Source organism: Aristolochia californica, unplaced genomic scaffold (assembly GCF_029961685.1).
Source record: "Aristolochia californica isolate CCGP_79_NKW_82.1479 unplaced genomic scaffold, dmAriCali1.0.hap1 SCAF_3, whole genome shotgun sequence".
Lineage (NCBI taxonomy): Eukaryota > Viridiplantae > Streptophyta > Magnoliopsida > Piperales > Aristolochiaceae > Aristolochia > Aristolochia californica.
The window spans coordinates 26,730,132-26,751,158 of NW_027181992.1; positions in this window are offsets into that span (position 1 = coordinate 26,730,132).

Below are 21,027 nucleotides of genomic sequence, written 5' to 3' on the forward strand. Positions count from 1 at the left end.
CATAACAATGCATGCCATGGAGGGAGAGCTTTGGTTCTATCTGTACCTCTTCAACAATATCATTTTCAATAAGCTCTTCTGAATCTTCTTCCAACAGTTCAATACTGAATAAGCGTTTACAAGTATGGCCTGGCAGGAATTGTTCATCACAATTAAAACATAGGCCCTTTGCCTTTCTAGCGTCCATTTCCTATTTAGTCAAAAATTTATGTGGCATAGTCTGTGGAGGCACATTGGTAGCCTGATCTACTCGGTTAGGGGTAGAGGACCCAAAATGTGGCCCAAATGCAGTACCCTGTATTCTGTTGTTCCAAAATGGTTTTCACTGTAAAGACTCTTTTAGAACTCTCTATTTGTGTTCCACAGCTCGGGCATAATTCATTACTGAGTCCAAATCTGTTGGACCAAGTAATTCCACTTCCAATCTAATTGCCTCTGTCAATCCAGCATTAAAAATCTGAACATGTAGGTGAGGAGGAACAAATTCACTAGCTTGGGCCAACCTTTCTTGGAACGTTTTTTGGTAAACTTCTAAGGTCCTGGTCTGTTTATAGTTGATCAATTCCCCCACTGGGTTGCTGCTAGCTGGAGGTTCGAACCTCAATTGGCAAGCATGTTTAAAGTGCAGCCAATCCTGAATGGAATGGACATTTCGGTAGTGATGGAACCACATGAGCGCTTCATCGAGCATGTGGTAGGCGGCCAAAGTAACCTTGTCCATTTCCACCGTTTGTTGATGATAGAAGAATTGTTCACATTTCGTGAACCACAGTAAAGGATCTTTAGAGCCATCATATGTAGGAAAGTTAAGTTTAAAGTACCTGGGAACCGTTGATGGTCCTTGTGCGTGAGTGGTCATTGAACCCATTGGTTGGCGAGTACCTTGAAGAGTGGATCATTGTTGAAGTTCTGAAAGGACTTGACGTATGTCCTCTGGAGAAGAGGAATCACCGAGGGTGGACTTGTCTGATACCACGTTGTTAGGATCCTCACGAGTCATGGATCTTGTCACCCTCCTCTCTTCTCTTCCTTCCATTACCTTGGTTGACGTTGAGATGGAATGAGGGGTTGAAGGGAATTGAATTTCGGAAAGGAGAATTGGGGGAGAAATGGAAGAGAGCTTGAAGGAGCTCTTGACCTGTTTATCTAAATTACGTTAGCTAAAGTGAACTCAATTGATAATTCTCATTACCATAGCCGTCCCCTTAAATAGGGTTGAGGACGTCCAAAACCCTAAAGACCTCTTGGGTCAATGGTTCAAACCAATAAATGCTAAACCAACCCAAACCAAATACAAAACCAAACCAAGAAACAATTACATGGAAATTGAAAAACACATTCATTAATTCCTACGCCTGTTGGTAACTCGTGATGCTATAGAGTCCATAACACTTTGTTGGCTTAGATGTAATTTTCTTTCTTTCATGGGCCTCGTAATTGGCCTTTGCTTTGTACTCAAACCCTAGACCTATCTTATAAGGGGGACGAATGCTTGAATGTATTTAAGCTTGATCATTATTCATAAATCAAAGATTAGATACTCTCTCTTCCAAGGAGGTCCAATGTGCAAGCTTCCTTCGAAAGCTTGAGTCTTCTCAACCATAGGGCATTCTAAAAGTCCCAACCCTCACTCAAGGACGAATTTCAATCAGGAACCAATAGGAGATTTCCGAGTGATTCGATCCATGGCTAAGGACCTTAACGCTCGCGCACCATGGTGGTTTTGTTATGCACGCAATAAAATTATTATTTTAGTTGTTTTATTTAATTTACTTTATTTTATTTCAGTTTTAGGCCATAGGGGTATTTTTGGAATTATTTATTAATAGGGATATTTTTGGAATATTTTATTCATAGGGATATTTCTATAATATTTTATTAAACCCTAACAGGGTGAACCCTATTTAAGGGGTAAGAGTAATGAGAAAATGAAGCATTGAAGTATTAAGAATTAGGTTAAAATTTAGCGTAAGAGGCTTAGAGTTCTCCTCAACGAGCTCTAGGGTATCAAGCTTCCCTTTGGCTTGATCTTCGTTTTCGTCTTCCCCATGTCTTCCTACTACCCCTATGGTAATGCTTGGAAGACCCGTAACCCGTGGCAGATTGCAGATCCTCCCAAAGAATCCATGTGTCAAATCCGGGACCGTATCAACTGGTATCAGAGCGGAAACATAATGAATTATTCTATATCTCAAGAAGGAACACAAGCTCGCATGGAGAAGGTATACAATTCTGCGGACAAACTATGCAAAGAATTTGGAGAAGCACGAGCATTATATGAAATTTTCATGGAATGCTGGACAAGGGAGCCACGCGCTGCCGCAAAGTAGGTCACACGACCTGAATTCGTCGAGCACGACAGTGGCACAGAAGTCCCAGAAGCTCTCTCGAACGAACAGAAAACTGTCTCGAGAAAGCTCTCCAAAAATTGTGTATCCGACGGCGGATACACCAGAATTTCAAAAACGGAAGAGGCTCACCCTTTCCCAATGGACGCCGTGCGTATCTCCGAACCGAAGCTGCAGTGGGGAGGTGATTTCCTAACAGAGGAAATCCCAAAATCGTCGACACCGGAGGATTTTGGGATGACCGAAAATCTGAAATCGGAGGGGAATAGGAAATTCCGTCAGCGCCGTAGGCAAAATTTCTGACGGAATTTCCGCTGGGCTCTGTTCCGGGGGGTTGAGAAACAGAGGTTCTTTGTCTCGGCAATGCTCCCGGCGGCGAAGCCCCAATGGGCTTCTCATCGCCACTGGTGAAGCAGGATAGTTCATCGGTGCCGTAAGCAACTTTTCCACAAGGGATCTCGGTTCTGGGAGGCTGAGCAACGACGATTCACAAGTTTTCGAGACCCCTCTGTCTCGGAAACTATCCAGGCGGCGAAGCCCCGACGGGCTGCGATTCGCCACCAGAACATCAGGCGATTCCGTCGGTGCCGGGAGAGAGGAAGGAGACGCCCATCGTCGGACTTCATCGGTGCCGTGAGGAACGGAACCGCCGGCCGCAGAGTTCGGGAGCCGAAGGAAGAAGATGACTCCCGATTAAATTTTCCTAACTTAGGAAAATTTAATCGGCCCGGTCCGCTGAGTCGCACGCCGGACCGGGTTCTTGAACAGAGTCAACCCAGGTTAACTTGGATCGGCCCAAAAAAAAAAGAAAAAAAATTGGTGTCCAAAAGGGGGGTCGTGCGCCGGACCGGGTTCCTGAACCGAGTCAACCCAGGTTAACTTGGACCAGGTCAAAAAAAAAAATGTCGTCCTGAATGGGGTCATAGCTATCACGGATGCTACTATGGCACCGGTGGAGACGTCGACATACAGACACTACTTCCGAGCTTGAGGACAAGCTTGTCTTCCAAGGGGGGTGTAATGTTATGCACGCAATAACATTATTATTTTATTTTTTTATTTAATTTACTTTATTTTATTTCAGTTTTAGGCCATAGGGGTATTTTTGGAATTATTTATTAATAGGGATATTTTTGGAATATTTTAGTCATAGGGATATTTCTGTAATATTTTATTAAACCCTAACAGGGTGAACCCTATTTAAGGGGTAAGCGTAATGAGAAAAGGAAGCATTGAAGTATTAAGAATTAGGTTAAATTTAGCGTAAGAGGCTTAGAGTTCTCCTCAACGAGCTCTAGGGTATCAAGCTTCTCTTTGGCTTGATCTTCGTTTTCCTCTTCCCCATGTCTTTCTACTACCCCATGGTAATGCTTGGAAGACCCGTAACCCATGGCAGATTGCAGATCCTCCCAAAGAATCCACGTGTCAGATCCGGGACCGTATCAGGTTCCCACATTGTAACAAGCTGGAAGAGTTGGAGATCAAGAGGGACTACTACAAGTAGGCTGTCCTATCTCATAAGTTGGAAGATTAGTGGGACTCATAAAGATAACCACAAGCTGGTTGGAAGATCAAGAAGGACTCCTAAAAGAGAACCACGTGCTTTTTAGAAGATCTAGTGGGTCCCACAAGGATAGCCACGAGCTGACATCTTATTCTAAAGGTCTTATACTCATAGAAGAAGTTTAGTTTGAGTTATATTAGTCTTCTAATTATATAGAATTATTTTATTATATTAGATTTATCTTTTATGAGTTATAGATTGAATGTAATTAGGAGAAGGTAGTTTAATTGTAGTTGGACTCTACTACTCTCCTCTACTATAAATAGAGGGCCTTGTACTCAGAATTAATTAGCAAGGAAGTAGTTCTCCACTTTTCTCCTTCACGTGAAGAGTTCTTCCCTTTTCTGTTTTCTCTCTTCTTCTCCTTACCCGGGAGCACTCTCTCTCATGTTTCTTTTTTCTCCCTCTCTCTCCTTGCTCGAGATTTAAGTAAAGGGATCCTAAATTCAGCATAGCCTAAACTCTTTTTCTCTCTTATCTCTTCTCTCTTCTCTACCCTAGCTCTCTCTCTCTCTCTCTTTGCTTTTATTCTTCTCCCTCTCTTATCTTGCTTGAGATTTCAATCATGGGGTCCTAAATTCAACAAAACCCTAATAGTGGCACCCTAAATATAAAGAGAAAACTAGGAAAACCTCAATACAAGAGTAAAATCCCAATAGACCGACTCAGTGTAAGGTGTTGATTGGGCTCCAGAACTTAAGAGTGTTAACCCAATATGGGAATAAAATTCATTTACTTAGGTCTGATAATACTAAAGAGTACTTATCTAGTGAATTTAAGTCTTTCTGTTAATATAATGGCCTTATCCATCAAACATCTTGTGCTTACACGGCTCAAGAAAATGGTGTTGCTGAAAGAAAGAACTGCCTTCTTCTTGAGGTTGCCCAGGACCTCCTCTACTCCATGAAGGTATCCTACTTTTATTAGTCACACGCCTTATTGACAACCTGCTTTCTTATAAATGGGTTAACTTCATCCATATTTGGACATAGGACTCCATACTCCCTACTATTTCCTAGTGAAGACCCATTTTCTCTTCCCATGAAGGTCTTTGGGTACACTATTTTTGTCTATCTCACATCTCCTAAAAAAAGTAAACTTCCTCCTTGCTCTATGAAGTGCATTTTTTTGGGTTACTCTCGGACCTAGAAATGTTGTATCTGTTACAATCCTACTCATTGGTGGTTATTTGTGTCTAGGAATGTGACCTTTTTTTAGGAGACCTCATTCTTCTATAATTTAGGACTTCTTCATAATGATCTTGAGCCAACGATGAAGAGGAGAAGAAGAAAAAGAAGGAGAAGAAGAAGAGAAGAAGAGAGAGAGAGAGAGAGAGAGTTTAGAGATCAACTTCCAAGAGAAGGGAGAGGAGACTTTGGACGAATTTGAGAAGTGAGGAGAGAACTTAATGCTCTACCTCTTAGCCAAGGGAATCTATTTATAGTTTTTAAAATGCCCTTAGGGCTACAACATTACAAGTGAAAAGACATAAATACACAAGTAATTACATCTTCATGCCATCTTTATGAGAAGTCTTCTTATTTACCAATATGCCACCTCTTGGATCTGTTGGCTTGAGCCCAACTTCTAATACATCCCCTCACGCTGGAGGAGAAAAAAATCATAAATACCCAATTTACCACATATAAAAGATAGAATCTTAGACTTAACTGATTTAGTAAAAATATTTGCAACTTGTTGAGTTTAGGACCCCATGAATAATAAATTAAGCAAGGGGAGAGATAAGAGAAAAAGAGAAGAGGGAAAAAGAGTTCTCGGGTAGAGAGAGGAGAAGAAGAAAAAACTAAAGAGAAGAGAAGAGAAGAGAAGAGAAGTGAAGAGCTTCACGTGAATCAGAAAAGAGGAGAGAACTCCTTTCTTTTTTATTGATTTTTCTTGAATACAAGCTCCTCTATTTATAGTGGAGGAGTGATATAATTTATGTACACTTTCCAACTATAATTCAACTCAATTTATAATTTACTCAAATTTCTAACTTACCCAAATTCTATCTTACCCAAATTCTAACTTTCCCAATTCCTTCTTCACGAGTTGGCTAGGCTGAGGATGCCAGGTCATGCTATATTATTGTGGGTCCCATTATATATTCCAGCTCATGGAACAAAGATGCTAGCTCATGGTATCTTTGTGGATCCCACTCAATCTTCAATTATGCCAACTTATTCCAGATCGTCATCCAACTCATGCCAGCTTGTGTGTTGACTCATCTTGGCTTCTCACGTCTTCATGGTGGGTCCTACCTGCTCATGAAACCATGGTGGGTCCCACATTGTAACACTCCCCCTGAAGCTGGGGGTGAGAAAACATCGTAAATGCCCAGCTTGCTACAAATGGTGGAAAAATTTTTCTGAGTGACAGGTTTGGTGAGAATGTCATCAACTTTGCTCTATGTAGATATATACTTGAGAGGTAATATGCCAGATTGGAAATTTTCTCGTATGAAGTAGCAGTCTACTTCAATATGCTTTGTCTTCTCATGAAAGACTGGATTGGATGTGATATGTATGGTTGCCTGATTATCGCAATATAGGTCCATAGGAGCTTCGTTGTAGAATCCTAATTCAGTAAGAAGAGATCTTATCCATAGAAGTTCACTGACCGTGTGTGTCATGGCTTTGTATTCTGCTTCTACACTGGATCGTGCAACTACATTCTATTTCTTACTTCTCCATTTAACCAAGCTCCCTCCAACCATTGTACAATATCCTAAAGTAGATTTTCTATCATCCGGGGATCCGGCTCTGTCCGCATCTGAGAATCATTCGATGTTGAAGTGACCATGATTTTTATAGAGGAACCCTCTTCCTGGTGCTCCTTTCAGATATCGCAATATCCTTTCTAGTGCTTGCCATTGACCGAGTTGTGTGGTGTGCATATATTTACTTACCATGCTGACTGCATATGAAATATCTGGCCTCGTTACCTAGAGGTAAATAAGTTTTCTCACCAATCTTTGATATTTTTCGACATCTACCTCTTCTCCAGTACTGGCACATAATTTTTTATTTGAGTCCATAAGAGTTTCTATTGGTTTGTATCCCATCATTTCGGTCTCCTCCAGTAGGTCAAGGATATACATCCATTGAGATAATATAATTTCATGCAGGGATTTTAATACTTCAATGCCCAAAAAATACTTGAGCAGTCTAAGATCCTTCATCTTGAATTTAGCACATATCCTTTCTTTTGTTGTCTGAATGCCCTCAGGATCACTACCGGTTATAATGATATCATCAACATATACTACCAAAATCATCTTGCCCTTCATTGTGTCTTTAATAAATATGGAGTGATCTCCAGAGCATATGTGAAATCCGGCGTGTACAAGTGTTTGACTAAAATTTTCAAACCATGCACGAGGAGACTATTTCAGACCATAAAGAGATTTTTTGAGTTGACATATGGACTCCCCCTCAACCACATACCCAGGTGGTTGTTGCATATAAATTTTCTCTTTGATATCCCCATTCAGAAAGGCATTCTTGACATCAAGTTGATATATCGGCCAGGAAGAGTTAGCTGCCAAAGATAATAACACACGTACCGAGTTCATTTTTGCCACTGGAGAGAAGTTTTCCTCATAATAAATGTCATAACACTGTGTATAGCCTTTAGCAATGAAGCGATCTTTCTGTCGAGCCACAGACCCATCCAAATTGTGTTTCATAGTAAACACCCATTTGCAACCGACGGGTTTCTTCTCTGATGGAAGTGGGACTAGAGCCCATGTCTGACTTTCATAAAGTGTCTACATTTCTTCATCCATTGCCACCTTCCACCATTTATGTTTGAGAGCCTCCTGATAGGAAAATGGTACAGACATGGAGGAAATAGCCGAGAGAAATTGACAGCATACAAGGGACAAGCGGTGTTGAGACACAAAATTTGTAATGGGATGAGAAGTAGAGGGCATGGTGCATGATCAAGGTTCTTTTGGAGGGCAATAGAACGAGTATCATATTGTGGGCCAAAAACAATTGGAGAAGATGGACTTACCTCAGGGGGATTCATAAACTCAGCAGGTGAGGTGTCAGCCTGTGTTACTGGTGGTTGAGTCATTTCTGTAGCACGGGGCACAACCGCCCGAGTCGAACCTCGCACTGATGATAGGCCTGGAGGAGCATTGTTTGAACAATATGGAGAGTCTTAAAAAAATATGAGATCCTGAGAAACAAGTAAATGTTGAAGAGTGGGATTGTAACCCTTTTGGGTGCGAGAGTATCCGAGAAAGATACACTTGATAGCTTTTGGATCAAGTTTACTGTGTGTTGGGAAGGAAACATGAACAAAACATTGACACCCAAATACTTTCAATGGCAGTGAAAAAGGATCTGTTATGGACTCTATAGCATCATGAGTTACCAACAAGCGTAGGAATTAATGAATGTGTTTTTCAATTTTAATGTAATTGTTTCTTGGTTTGGTTTTGTCTTTGGTTTGGGTTGGTTTAGCATTTATTGGTTTGAACCATTGACCCAAGAGGTCTTTAGGGTTTTGGACGTCCTCAACCCTATTTAAGGGGATGGCTAGGGTAATGAGAATTATGAATTGAGTCTACTTTAGCTAGAGTAAATTAGATAAACAGGTCAAGGGCTCCTTCAAGCTCTCTTCCATTTTCCCCCCAATTCTCCTTTCTGAAATTCAATACCCATCAATCCCTCATTCCATCTCAACATCAAGCAAGGTGATGGAAGGAAGAGAAGAGAGGAGGGTGACAAGATCCATGGCTCGTGAGGATCCTAACAACGTGGTATCAGACTGGTCCACCCTCGGTGATTCCTCTTCTCCAGAGGACATACGTCAAGTACTTTTAGAACTTCAACAACGATCCACTCTTCAAGGTACTGAAATTTCTCACATCAATAATACCTTACAAACACTGGAATCATCTCTACAAACCGTCCTCCGACAACTTGCTACACTTCAAGCACCAACGCCACCACCAGCAACCAATTTTCAACCACAACCAGTACCCCACCAACAATTCATGCCACCACCAAATCCACCCCTGCGCCAACCAATGGGTTCCATGGCAACTCACGCACCAGGACCATCAACGGTTCCAAGGTACTTTAAACTTACCTTTCCTACATATGATGGCTCTAAAGATCCTTTACTGTGGTTCACGAAATGTGAACAATTCTTCTATCATCAACAAATGGTGGAAATGGACAAGGTTACTTTGGCCGCCTACCACCTGCTGGATGGAGCGCTCATGTGGTTCCATCACTACCAAAATGTCCATTCCATTCAAGATTGGCTGCACTTTAAACATGCTTTCCAGTTGAGGTTTGGACCTCCAGCTAGCAGCAACCCAGTGGGGGAATTGATCAACTATAAACAGACAAGCACCATAGAAGTTTACCAAAAAACGTTCCAAGAAAGGTTGGCCCGAGCTAGTGAATTTGTTCTTCCTCACCTACATGTTCAGATTTTTAATGCTGGATTGACAGAGGCAGTTAGATTGGAAGTGGAATTACTTGGTCCGACAAATTTGGACTCAGCAATGAATTATGCTAGAGCTGTGGAACACAAACAAAGAGTTCTAAAAGAGTCTTTACAACGAAAACCATTTTGGAACAACAGAATACAGGGTACTGCATCTGGTCCATGTTTTGGGTCCTCTACCCCTAACCGAGCAGATCAAGCTACCAGTGTGCCTCCACACTCTACGCCACTTAAATTTTTGACTAAACAGGAAATGGACGCTCGAAAGACAAAGGGCCTATGTTTTAATTGTGACGAACAATTCCTGCCAGGACGTACCTGTAAACGTTTATTCAGTATTGAACTGTTGGAAGAAGATTCAGAAGAGCTTCTTGAAAATGAAATTATTGAAGAGGTACAACAGGAACCAGAGCTCTCCCTCCATGCCATGCATGGCTTGCGTAGTTCTAATACCATGCAGGTAAAGGCCAGGTTACATCATCTCATGCTACTGTTATGCACGCAATAACATTATTATTTTAGTTATTTTATTTAATTTACTTTATTTTATTTCAGTTTAGGCCATAGGGGTATTTTTGGAATTATTTATTAATAGGGATATTTTTGGAATATTTTATTTATAGGGATATTTATGTAATATTTTATTAAACCCTAGCAGGGTGAACCCTATTTAAGGGGTAAGAGTAATGAGAAAAGGAAGCATTGAAGTATTAAGAATTAGGTTAAATCTAGCGTAAAGAGGCTTAGAGTTCTCCTCAACGAGCTCTAGGGTTTTCAAGCTTCCCTTAGGCTTGATCTTCGTTTTCGTCTTCCCCATGTCTTCCTACTACCCCTATGGTAATGCTTGGAAGACCCGTAACCCGTGGCAGATTGCAGATCCTCCCAAAGAATCCACGTGTCAGATCTGGGACCGTAACAGCTACTTGCTTTAGTTGATTCGGGCAGCACACATAATTTTATCAGTGAACCAGCCGCGCAATAATTGGGATTGGCAATTCAACAACAAAGGGGACTCTCAGTTTCAGTGGCCAATGGGGCCAAAATTGGTAGTGTAGGGTTATGTCCTAACACCCCTTTCACCATTGAGGGGCATTCATTTCAAGCAGATTTACTAGTCATTCCATTGGCTGGATTTGATTTGGTGCTCGGGGTCAAATGGCTTCAGTTATTAGGACCTATATTATGGGACTTTCAGGCTCAGACTATGACATTTTCAGCACCACAGGGCCAGATTACATTACAAGGTATTGTGGCACAGGTACCTAACACACTTCACACTTTACAGCTTCAGCACACCGGTGATGATCAGTTAGCTCCTTTACTTACAACATTTGCGGATTTATTTAATGATCCTATGGGTCTACCACCAGTGCGTCATTGTGATCACCGCATTCGTTTAAAGTTGGGAACTGATCCAGTAGTGGTGCGGCCTTATCGTTACCCGCATATACAAAAAGATGAAATAGAACGACAGTGCATGCATATGCTCGCTCAGGGGGTGATCCAGCCCAGTCAATCTCCTTTTTCCTCCCCAGTGTTACTTGTACGTAAAAAGGATAAATCATGGAGATTTTGTGTCGACTATAGGCAACTCAACTTGCAAACAATTAAGGACAAGTTCCCCATTCCAGTCGTGGACGAGTTGCTGGATGAGTTACATGGTGCTACAATTTTTACCAAATTAGATTTGAAATCGGGCAATCATCAAATAAGAGTTCACCCAGTGGATGTGGAGAAGACTGCCTTCCGCACACATCGCGGTCATTTCGAGTTCCTCGTCATGCCCTTCGGTCTCTCCAATGCACCCTCCACCCTTCAGGCCCTCATGAATGAGGTCTTTTCATCACTTCTGCGCAACTATGTGTTAGTCTTTTTTGATGACATTCTGGTCTACAACAAAAATTGGGAAGAACATCTCCACCACCTCCATCAGGTATTTACCATTCTACGCTCTCATCATTTGGTTTTGAATAAATCCAAATGTTCTATGGGTACATCTGAGGTGGCATATTTGGGCCACGTCATATCAGCTGTGGGCGTGAAAGTTGACCAAAGCAAGATACAAGCAGTAACAAATTGGCCAATTCCCACCTCCATCATAGCATTAAAGGGATTTTTGGGCCTAGCGGGATATTACACAAAATTTATCCAATCTTATGGCATGATAGCAGCACCACTCAACAACATGCTAAAAAAGAATGCCTTACACTGGTCTTCTTCAGCGGAACTGGCCTTTCACCTGTTAAAGGAGGCCTTAGCCTCAGCGTCAGTCCTACAATTACCAGATTTTGAGGGAAACTTTGTGGTGGAATGTGATGCATCCGGGGGAGGTATAGGGGCAGTGTTACAACAATTGGGACACCCCATTGCTTATTTCAGCCGTCAGTTGGGACAACACCACCATAAGTTAGCTGCATATGAGAGGGAATTGATTGGGTTAGCCAAGGTTGTCCAACATTGGTGACCTTATCTTTGGGGAAGACCATTTCTCATTCGTACAGATCATTGCAGCCTCAAGTATCTTCTTGAACAGTGCCTCACCACATCCCCACAGCAGCATTGGTTAACTAAACTCTTGGGCTTCGATTTTACGGTTCACTATAAGCCAGGTAGTTCGAATTTGGGGGCTAATGCTTTATCACGTCAGGATAATTCAGCCACACAAATTTATGCTATCAGTCACCCACGCTCGCTGGTATTAGATTCGATTCGTGAGGAAGTACATCAATATCCGGATCTCATTGGACGATTCAGGATCGTCTCATACTCTACAAAAACAGGATTTTTTTGCATAATACATCCCCACTTCTTCACACCATCCTGTCATCTATCCATGATAGCACACATGAGGGTCGACAGAAAACATATTTCCGAATCAGTCGAGACTTTTACTGGAAGGGCATGAAGAGCACAATTGCTGATTATGTAGTTGCTTGTCAGATTTGTCAACGAAACAAGGCCGAATCTTTAAGTCCAGCCGGCCTACTGCAACCTCTGCAACTACCGTCTCAAATCTGGTCTGACATTTCCTTGGACTTCATTGCTGGACTTCCCATTTCAACAGGTAAATCTGTGATATTCGTCGTCATTGATCGCTTTTCAAAATATGGTCACTTCATTGCTTTGGCGCATCCATATACTGCTGCTCAGGTCACTCAATTATTTATGGATAACATTGTTCGATTACATGGAATTCCCTCATCCATTATCAGTGATAGGGATGCCATTTTTACCAGTATATTTTGGAAGGAATTATTCAAATTACAGGGCACCCAATTGGCATTTTCGTCTGCATATCATCCACAAACAGACGGACAAACAGAGGTTGTCAATCGTACGATTGAAATGTATCTTCGTTGTTTTGTGGGGGACGCACCTAGACGGTGGGTGAAATGGTTTTCATGGGCAGAATTTTGCTATAACACATCTTACCACACAGCATTGGGAACTACACCTTTCAGGGTAGTTTATGGCAGAGATCCACCTCGTCTGTTACCATATGAACGTGGGGCATCCAAACTCGTCACTTTGGACCAAGCATTAGCTGAACGAGATGCTATGCTCACTAAGGTACATACTCATCTACAGGAGGCCCAACACTCAATGAAACGCTATTATGATAAGAAGCACCGGGAGGCATCTTATTTCCCTGGAGACTATGTGTGGTTAAAGCTTCAACACTACCGCCAGCTGTCCCTGACTGCATCCAATCGCCATAAGCTATCTCCAAAGTATTATGGTCCATTTCAGGTATTGGACAAAATTGGACCCATGGCATACCGCTTGCAACTACCACCGGAATCAAAGATCCACAATGTATTTCACGTCTCCCAATTGAAGCCCTTCCAGGGTGACTCACCCCTACTGCACACTCCACTGCCGCCACTACATGAGGGCAGAGTCCTTTCTATTCTAGTTCAGGTCGTACAAGCACGTCACATTCAAGGTGATTGGGAAATTCTTGTCCAGTGGGCCGATGCCGACCCCAGTGACACCACATGGGAGCCATTATCAGCATTTCAACTCTTATATCCTTCCTTCGAGCTTGAGGACAAGCTCTTTCTCCAGGAGGGGGGTGATGTTATGGACTCTATAGCATCAGAGTTACCAACAGGTGTAGGAATTAATGAATGTGTTTTTCAATTTCCATGTATTTGTATTTTGCTTTGGTTTTGTCTTTGGTTTGGGTTGGTTTAGCATTTATTGGTTTGAACCATTGACCCAAGAGGTCTTTAGTGTTTTGGACGTCCTCAACCCTATTTAAGGGGACGGATAGGGTAATGAGAATTATGAATTGAGTCTACTTTAGCTAGAGTAAATTAGATAAACAGGTCAAGAGCTCCTTCAAGCTCTCTTTCATTTTTCCCCCAATTCTCCTTTCCGAAATTCAATACCCATCAATCCCTCATTCCATCTCAACGTCAAGCAAGGTGATGGAAGCAAGAGAAGAGAGGAGGGTGACAAGATCCATGGCTCGTGAGGATCCTAACAGGATCATCATGAGGTAATAATAGAGAGTAAGGTGATTTGTTACCAAGAACTGAAGATGGTAACCGGTTTATTAGAAAGCATGCGGTAAGAATTGCATGCGGCCAATAAAAGTATGGAACTTTCATGGCATATTGTAAACCGCAAGCTACCTAAAAAATATGACGATTCTTTCATTCGGCTACACCATTTTGTTGAGGGGTGTAGGCACATGAGGTTTGATGAATAATGCTAGTTTCTTGACAAAAAGAGTCAAGGTCTTTGGAGATGTAATCTTTGGCATTGTCCGACCTAAGTATTTGAATTTTTTGACCAAACTGAGTGAGTACCATTGCATGAAATGATTTAAAAATCAATGGTATTTCAGAACATTCTTTAAATAGAAATAACCAAGTGGTATGAGTGAAATCATCAATAAATGTTATAAAATACTTGACTTGAGAAATGTTTGAGACGCTCAAGGGTCCCCATACATCTGTATGAATTAAGATCAACAGACTGACACTTTTAACCTCTCAAAAAGGTGAGTATGTAGACCTCTGATGTTTACTCATTTGATAGACTTTCATTGAATCTCTGACCTTGATTTAAGAGTAGGAAGATATGATGAGGAGATTTTGTAGACGGATGTCCCAACCGGTTGTGCCATAACCTGGTGTCAGTTTCACTTGTGGAAATGGTATTTATTTTTGGCACATCTAGGTAGTAGAGCCCCCCTTGTTCACGACCTCCACCAATCACTTGCTTCGTTATGAGGTCTTGAAAAACACATGAAGTGGGTGAGAAGGTGATAGAGCAATTAAAATGTTTAGTGAGCTAACTAAATGATAAAAGATTTAAAGGGAAGGTAGGAACAAAAAGAATATCAGTGAGGGGAAGTGATGATGTAGCAAAAGTGGAACCTATCCCTAGAACTTTAGTTTGAAAACCGTCAACTATGGTAACAAATTTTTGTGACAGACAAGGAGATAATGAGTGTAGTAAATTTTTTGATACCTATGAGATGGTCGGAGGCCCCTGAGTCAATTATCCAGGATGAAGAGGAGGCAGATAGCATACCTGAAGTGGTGGTTGTAGTAGCAATGGAGGATGAGCTTGGAACAGAACCCAGTAGTGTTTTCGTTTTCTGAAATAGCTCATACTCATCTTTACTAAGGGTTTTCTGTTCTGTTGATGGTGTAGACAGTTCCTCCTTTGTAGCACTTAATAAGGCTTGATTAGCCTTCTTATTACATATATATGCAATGTGGCCATATCTTCTACAGAAGTTGCATTTCTTGTCCTAGAAGCACCTATCAATAGTGTGGCCAGGTTTCCCACACTTAGTGCATTCTTTGTTTGAATAGCAAGTTTCTATAGTGTGGCAGATTTCCCACACTTAGTGCATTCTTTCCAATTTGTCCTGCCATACCCATTCCTTCCACTTCTTCCTCGTCCTCCTCCAAAATAGTTGCCACGACATCGGCCACGGTCAGATGATGGTCCCCTATGCTCGGAGTACATAGCAGATGGTATTGTAGGAGTAAATGAAGAAGTGTCTAGAAGACGAAGTAATGTGGCACATACATCATCAAATGTGGGGATTGCGGCAGAGCTAAGAAGTTGACTCTTAGCAACCCTCAAGATACGGTTTGATGTAGGCAAGACATATGGCCATGACTAAGGCTTCTTTTTGTTTGTTTTGGACAGAGATATTTGTGGAAGTAGGCTGGACTATTTTCCATTCTTGAAGAAGCCCTCTAAACCGAGCCACATATTCATGGATATTATCTCCTCGCTTAGTGGTAAGCATTCTTTGGAGAATATAGTATGGCCTATGTAAATTATCGGATCTAGAATACAACTTAGTACATGTCTCCCAAATTTTTTTAGCCATATCAAGATGAATAACATTATTAGAGACATGCTCTTCCATGCTGTTTATAAGCCAACTAATCACAAAAATATCATTCTTCAACCACTTGTTGTAAAAAATATCATCTTCTAGGAATCTCGTTCCCATAGAGTTATAAAAAATTTCAACCTAAACTGGTCTCGGTCAACAAAATTTTCAAACCGACAAAAAACTGTCTTGATGACTTCTTCTAATCCGAGATGAAAATTTTTTCCACCACTTCATGAGATGAAGACATGAAAAAAAATATCTCTAAACCATACTTTTAATATCCTAAAACTAGTAGCATAAATAAATAATATCATAAACAAAAAAACTTATCTCGTGAGCTTCAATCTTGCTTCATGAAGAGCCTTCTATGATCATATCTTCTTAGAGCTTTCCTTTGACATGGCGATCCTAAATTGGTTGCTCTGATACCATATTGATTTTAGGACCCCATGAATAATAAATCAAGCAAGGGGAGAGAGAAGAGAAAAAGAGAAGAGGGAAAAAGAGCTCTCGGGTAGAGAGAGGAGAAGAAGAAAAAACTAAAGAGAAGAGCAGAGAAGAGAAGAGCTGCATGTGAACGAGAAAAGAGGAGCCTTTATTTTTTATTGATTTTTCTTGAATACAAGCTCCTCTATTTATAGTGGAGGAGTGATATAATTTATGTACATTTTCCAACTATAATTCAACTCAATTTAGAACTTTCTCAATTTCTAACTTACCCAAATTCTATCTTACCCAAATTCTATTTTTCCCAATTCCTTCTTCACCAGTTCGCTAGGCTGAGGATGCCAGATCATGCTATATTATTGTGGGTCCCATTAGATATTCCAGCTCATGGGACAAAGATGCCAGATCGTGATATCTTTGTGGATCTCACTCAATCTTCAATTATGCAACCTTATTCCAGCTCGTTAGCCAACTCATGCCAGCTTGTGTGTTGACTCATCTTGGCTTCTCACATCCTCATGGTGGATCCCATCAGCTCATGACCCCATGGTGGGTCCCACATTTTAACTCTACTTTCTCTTGTGATGAAACATGTTCGAGGGATACTATACCTGCTTGAAATTTCTCCCGTATAAAGTGGCAGTCCACCTCAATGTGTTTGGTCATTTCATGGAAGACTATATTCGAAGTGTTATGAATAGCTTCTTGGTTATCACAATATAGACCCATAGAACCTCCTTTATAAAATCCTAATTTGGTAAGAAGGGACTTGATCCATAGGATTTCACTGACTGTGTGAGCCAAAGCTTTGTATTCTGCTTCTGCACTAGATCTCACAACCACATTTTGCTTCTTATTTTTCTATGTAACCAGGTTCCCTCCAATAAGAATGCAATATATACAAGTGGAATTTCTGTCATCAAGTGATCCAACCCAATCTACGTTTAAGAAACCTTCTATGTTGAAGTGGCCATTTTTCTTATAAAATAACCCTCTTCTTGGGGCTCCTTTTAAGTATCGTAATATCCTTTCCAATGGGTAAGTTGTGGTTTATGCATGTACTAACTCACCACACTTATGGCATATGATATGTTGGTCTAGTTACTGTGAGGTAGATAAGTTTGCCCACAAGTCTTTGATATTTGCTAATATTGATATCCTCTCTAGAACTTGCACACAATTTAATATCTGTATCCATAGGTGTGTCTGCAAGGCTGCACTCCATCATTCTCATTTATTTGATGAGGTCAAGACATACTTCCTCAGAGATAATATTATCCCAAACTTGGACTGAAGAACTTTTATGCCCATAAAATAATTTAGAAGTCCAAGATCTTTAGTTTTAAATTTATGACATATCATGTTTTTGACTTCTTGTATGTTATTCGCATCTTTGCTGGTTAAGACAATATCATCAAAATACACAACTACTAATATCTTTCCTTTCGAGGTATCTTTAATAAATACCAAATGATCTACTGAGCACCAACAAAAACCAAACCATAGTAGTGCTTGGCTAAATTTTTCAAACCAGGCTCAAGGGCACTATTTAGGCCCATATAAGGTCTTCTTTAAGCAACATATGGACTCCCCCTCAACCACTTAACAAGGTGGATGAATCATGTAGATTTTCTCGTGTATATCACCATTTAATAAAGTATTTTTTTGACATCGAGTTGATAGACGGGCCATGAAGAGTTAGCCGCAAGCGATAATAGGATACATACTGAATTTAACTTGGCAACAAGAGAGAAGGTCTCCTCATAATCCACTCCATAACATTGAGTGTACCCTTTACCGATGAGGTGGGCCTCAAGGCAAGCAACATACTCATCCAAATTATGTTTGACAGTAAAACCCCATTTCCAATCAACCGATTTCTCACCTGTCGGAAGTGGTGCTAAGTTCCATGTCTGATTTTCATATAAGGCTTGCATTTCCTCATCCATAGCTGCCTTCCATCCTGGATGTTTCAGGGCCTCCTGATAGGAATGTGGAATAGAGAAGGAAGAAAGAGATGCAAGGAACTGATAACATGTAGAAGACAATTGATGGTGAGACATTAAGTTGGATATAGCATGAGAAGTAGTGCAAGTACGGGGTTTTTTACTTAGAGAAATGGGGCGAGTATCAAATAGTGAACCAAATGGAATAGAGGAGGAAAGACTTACCTCATAGGATCTGAAAACTCCACAGGTGTGGTGTAGGCCGATGCTTTGAGGAGGAGAGTGACATCAGCATTAAAAGGCACAAATGTACAAGGAGTTGTAGAAGGGAATGACAGACCCAAAGGAGCATCATTTGAGGAATAGAATGAGGTGTCCTAAAAAAGGTCACATCCCTAGACTCAAGTAATTACTGAAGGGTAGGATTGTATCAGACATAAATTTTTTGGGTGCAAGAGTAATCCCAGAAAATTCACTTAATAGAGTGAGGAGCAAGTTTACTTTTCTAAGGAGATGTGAGATGGACAAAAAAAGCACACCCAAAGACCTTTACGGGAAGAGAAAATGGGTCTTCACTAAGAAATAATACAGAATATGGAGTCTTGTGACCAAGTATAGATGAAGGTAACCCTATTGATAAGGAAATTGGTTGTAAGTATGGCATGAGGCGAATAAAAGTAGTGGAGGGCCCGGGCAACCTTGAGGAGATGACAGTTTTTTCTTTCAAAAATACCATTCTGTTGAGGTATGTAGGCACCTGATATTTGATGGATAAGGCCATTACCTTGATAGAAGGACTGAAACTCACTAGACAAGTACTTTTTAGCATGATCAGACCTAAGTACTTGAGTTTTCTTGAAAAATTGGGTTAATACCATAGCAAGAAAGACATTAAAGATAGTAAATATGTCAGATCTTTCTTTAAATAGATATAACCAAGTAAACCAGGTAAAATCATCGACAAAAGTAACAAAATATTTAACTTGAGAAATATTGGAGACACTCAAAGGTCCCCATACATCAGAGTGTACAAGTGAAAAGGAAGCAACACTTTTATAGGTAGGGCGAGGAGAATATGTGCTCCTTTGGTGTTTGGTTAATTGACAAACCTATTAATTTAAAATAAACAAAGACTTTAAAGAAGGAAATAAATGTTGCAGAGAAGATGTATAAGGATGGCCAAGCTGGTTGTGCCAAAGTTACTCCTCAAATGGAGAGGATGAAAGTGCAGCTAATGTAAACAGGTCCAAGTAATACAAACCCCCTTTTCATGGCCTCCACAAATCACCTGTTTCATTGTTAGATCCCAAAATACACAAGAAGAGGATGAGAAGGTGACAAAGCAATCTAGATGTTTTGTGAGATGACTTACCAAGAGTAAGTTTAAAGGGAATTGAGGAAAAAATAAGACATCTCGAAGTGGGATAGAGGGTGTAATAGAAGATGATCCCTTGCCAAGTACTTTGGTTTGGGTTACATTAGCTATAGTAACAAACTTATAGGGAATACATGGTGTTATGGTCCTAGGTTAAGTACTTATGTCTTCCGGTCCTAACAGGCCGGTCTTTTGGGTAGTATTGGCTAGGTGCTTAACATTTGCTATCAGAGCACCTAGTCAATACTACCCAAAAGACCAGCCTGTTAGGAGCGGAAGGCATAAGTACTTAACCCAGGACCATAACATCACACCCCGCCCACCGGAGCAGATGACCATGGTAACATTAACACAGCAACGCGACAGGGTCAGGGGTCCCGCCAGGGGCTTGCGGTCCACCTGCACATGTGGCTGCGGGGACTCAAAGTCGGGACGTAGCACCTGCTCTGATACCGAATGTTAAGCACCTAGCCAATACTACCCAAAAGACCGGCCTGTTAGGAGCGGAAGGCATAAGTACTTAACCCAGGACCATAACACGTGGAGATAAAAAAATTAGCATATGTTTGTTACCTAAGTGATGCTCAGAGGCCCCAAAGTCTATTGTCCAAGATGAAGAGGAGGAAGTGGAATAAAGCATACCTGAAGGAATAGTGGTAGCAGTTGTAGGTAAATATGTCAGGGAAGACCCATGAATTACTTCATTTTTTTGAAATGTTTTATAGTCTTCATGAGTTAGAATCATCTTCCCGGTTTGTGATTCAGCCTTTTCTTCCCCTTTATCATTGGTAACGGCGGCGGGAGTAGTCATGGCCCATTCTGGTTTTCCATGAAGCTTCCAAAAAGTTTCCACAAGGTGGTTTTAACCGCCACAATAAGTGCATATTTGAGGCTTTGTGCAAGAGTAGTTAGGACCGGTTTTACCACCTCTTATTCGACCTCCTCTAGAAATTCTATCATGGCCTCATCTGGAGGATGATTTACCTCTATTACCTAAATACATAGTAGATGAAGCATCATTATTTGAATTAAGAGACAGATCGGGAATTCCCAGCAATGTGGCACTTATTTCATCCAAGGTGTTGGAAGATAGGGCACAAGCCCACACAACCAAGGAAGGCCCACATATCCAAGTGTGTTAGAAGATGGGCCCAAGCCCATATGACCAAGGAAGACCCATGTATCCAAGAGAAATAGAAGACGATCTCAAGGCCCACAGATCAAGGAGAAGTCCCATAGGCCCACATAAAATTATGGCAGGATGGTAAATAAAGAGTCTTCTCATAGAGATGGCATTGATGTAATTAAGTTAAAGTTCTAGGGTTAAACCCTAAACCCTAAACCATATGTTTAAGGGTATTATTGAAATACAATAGTTTCATTAATCTATAAATGGTGCTTCAGGGGGAGGGTTAGACATCAAGTCCCTAACCTCTTCTTCCTCCACTTTTCTCCCAATGGGTCTCTCTCCCTTTTTCTCCATGAGCTAAATTCATGGAGTCCTG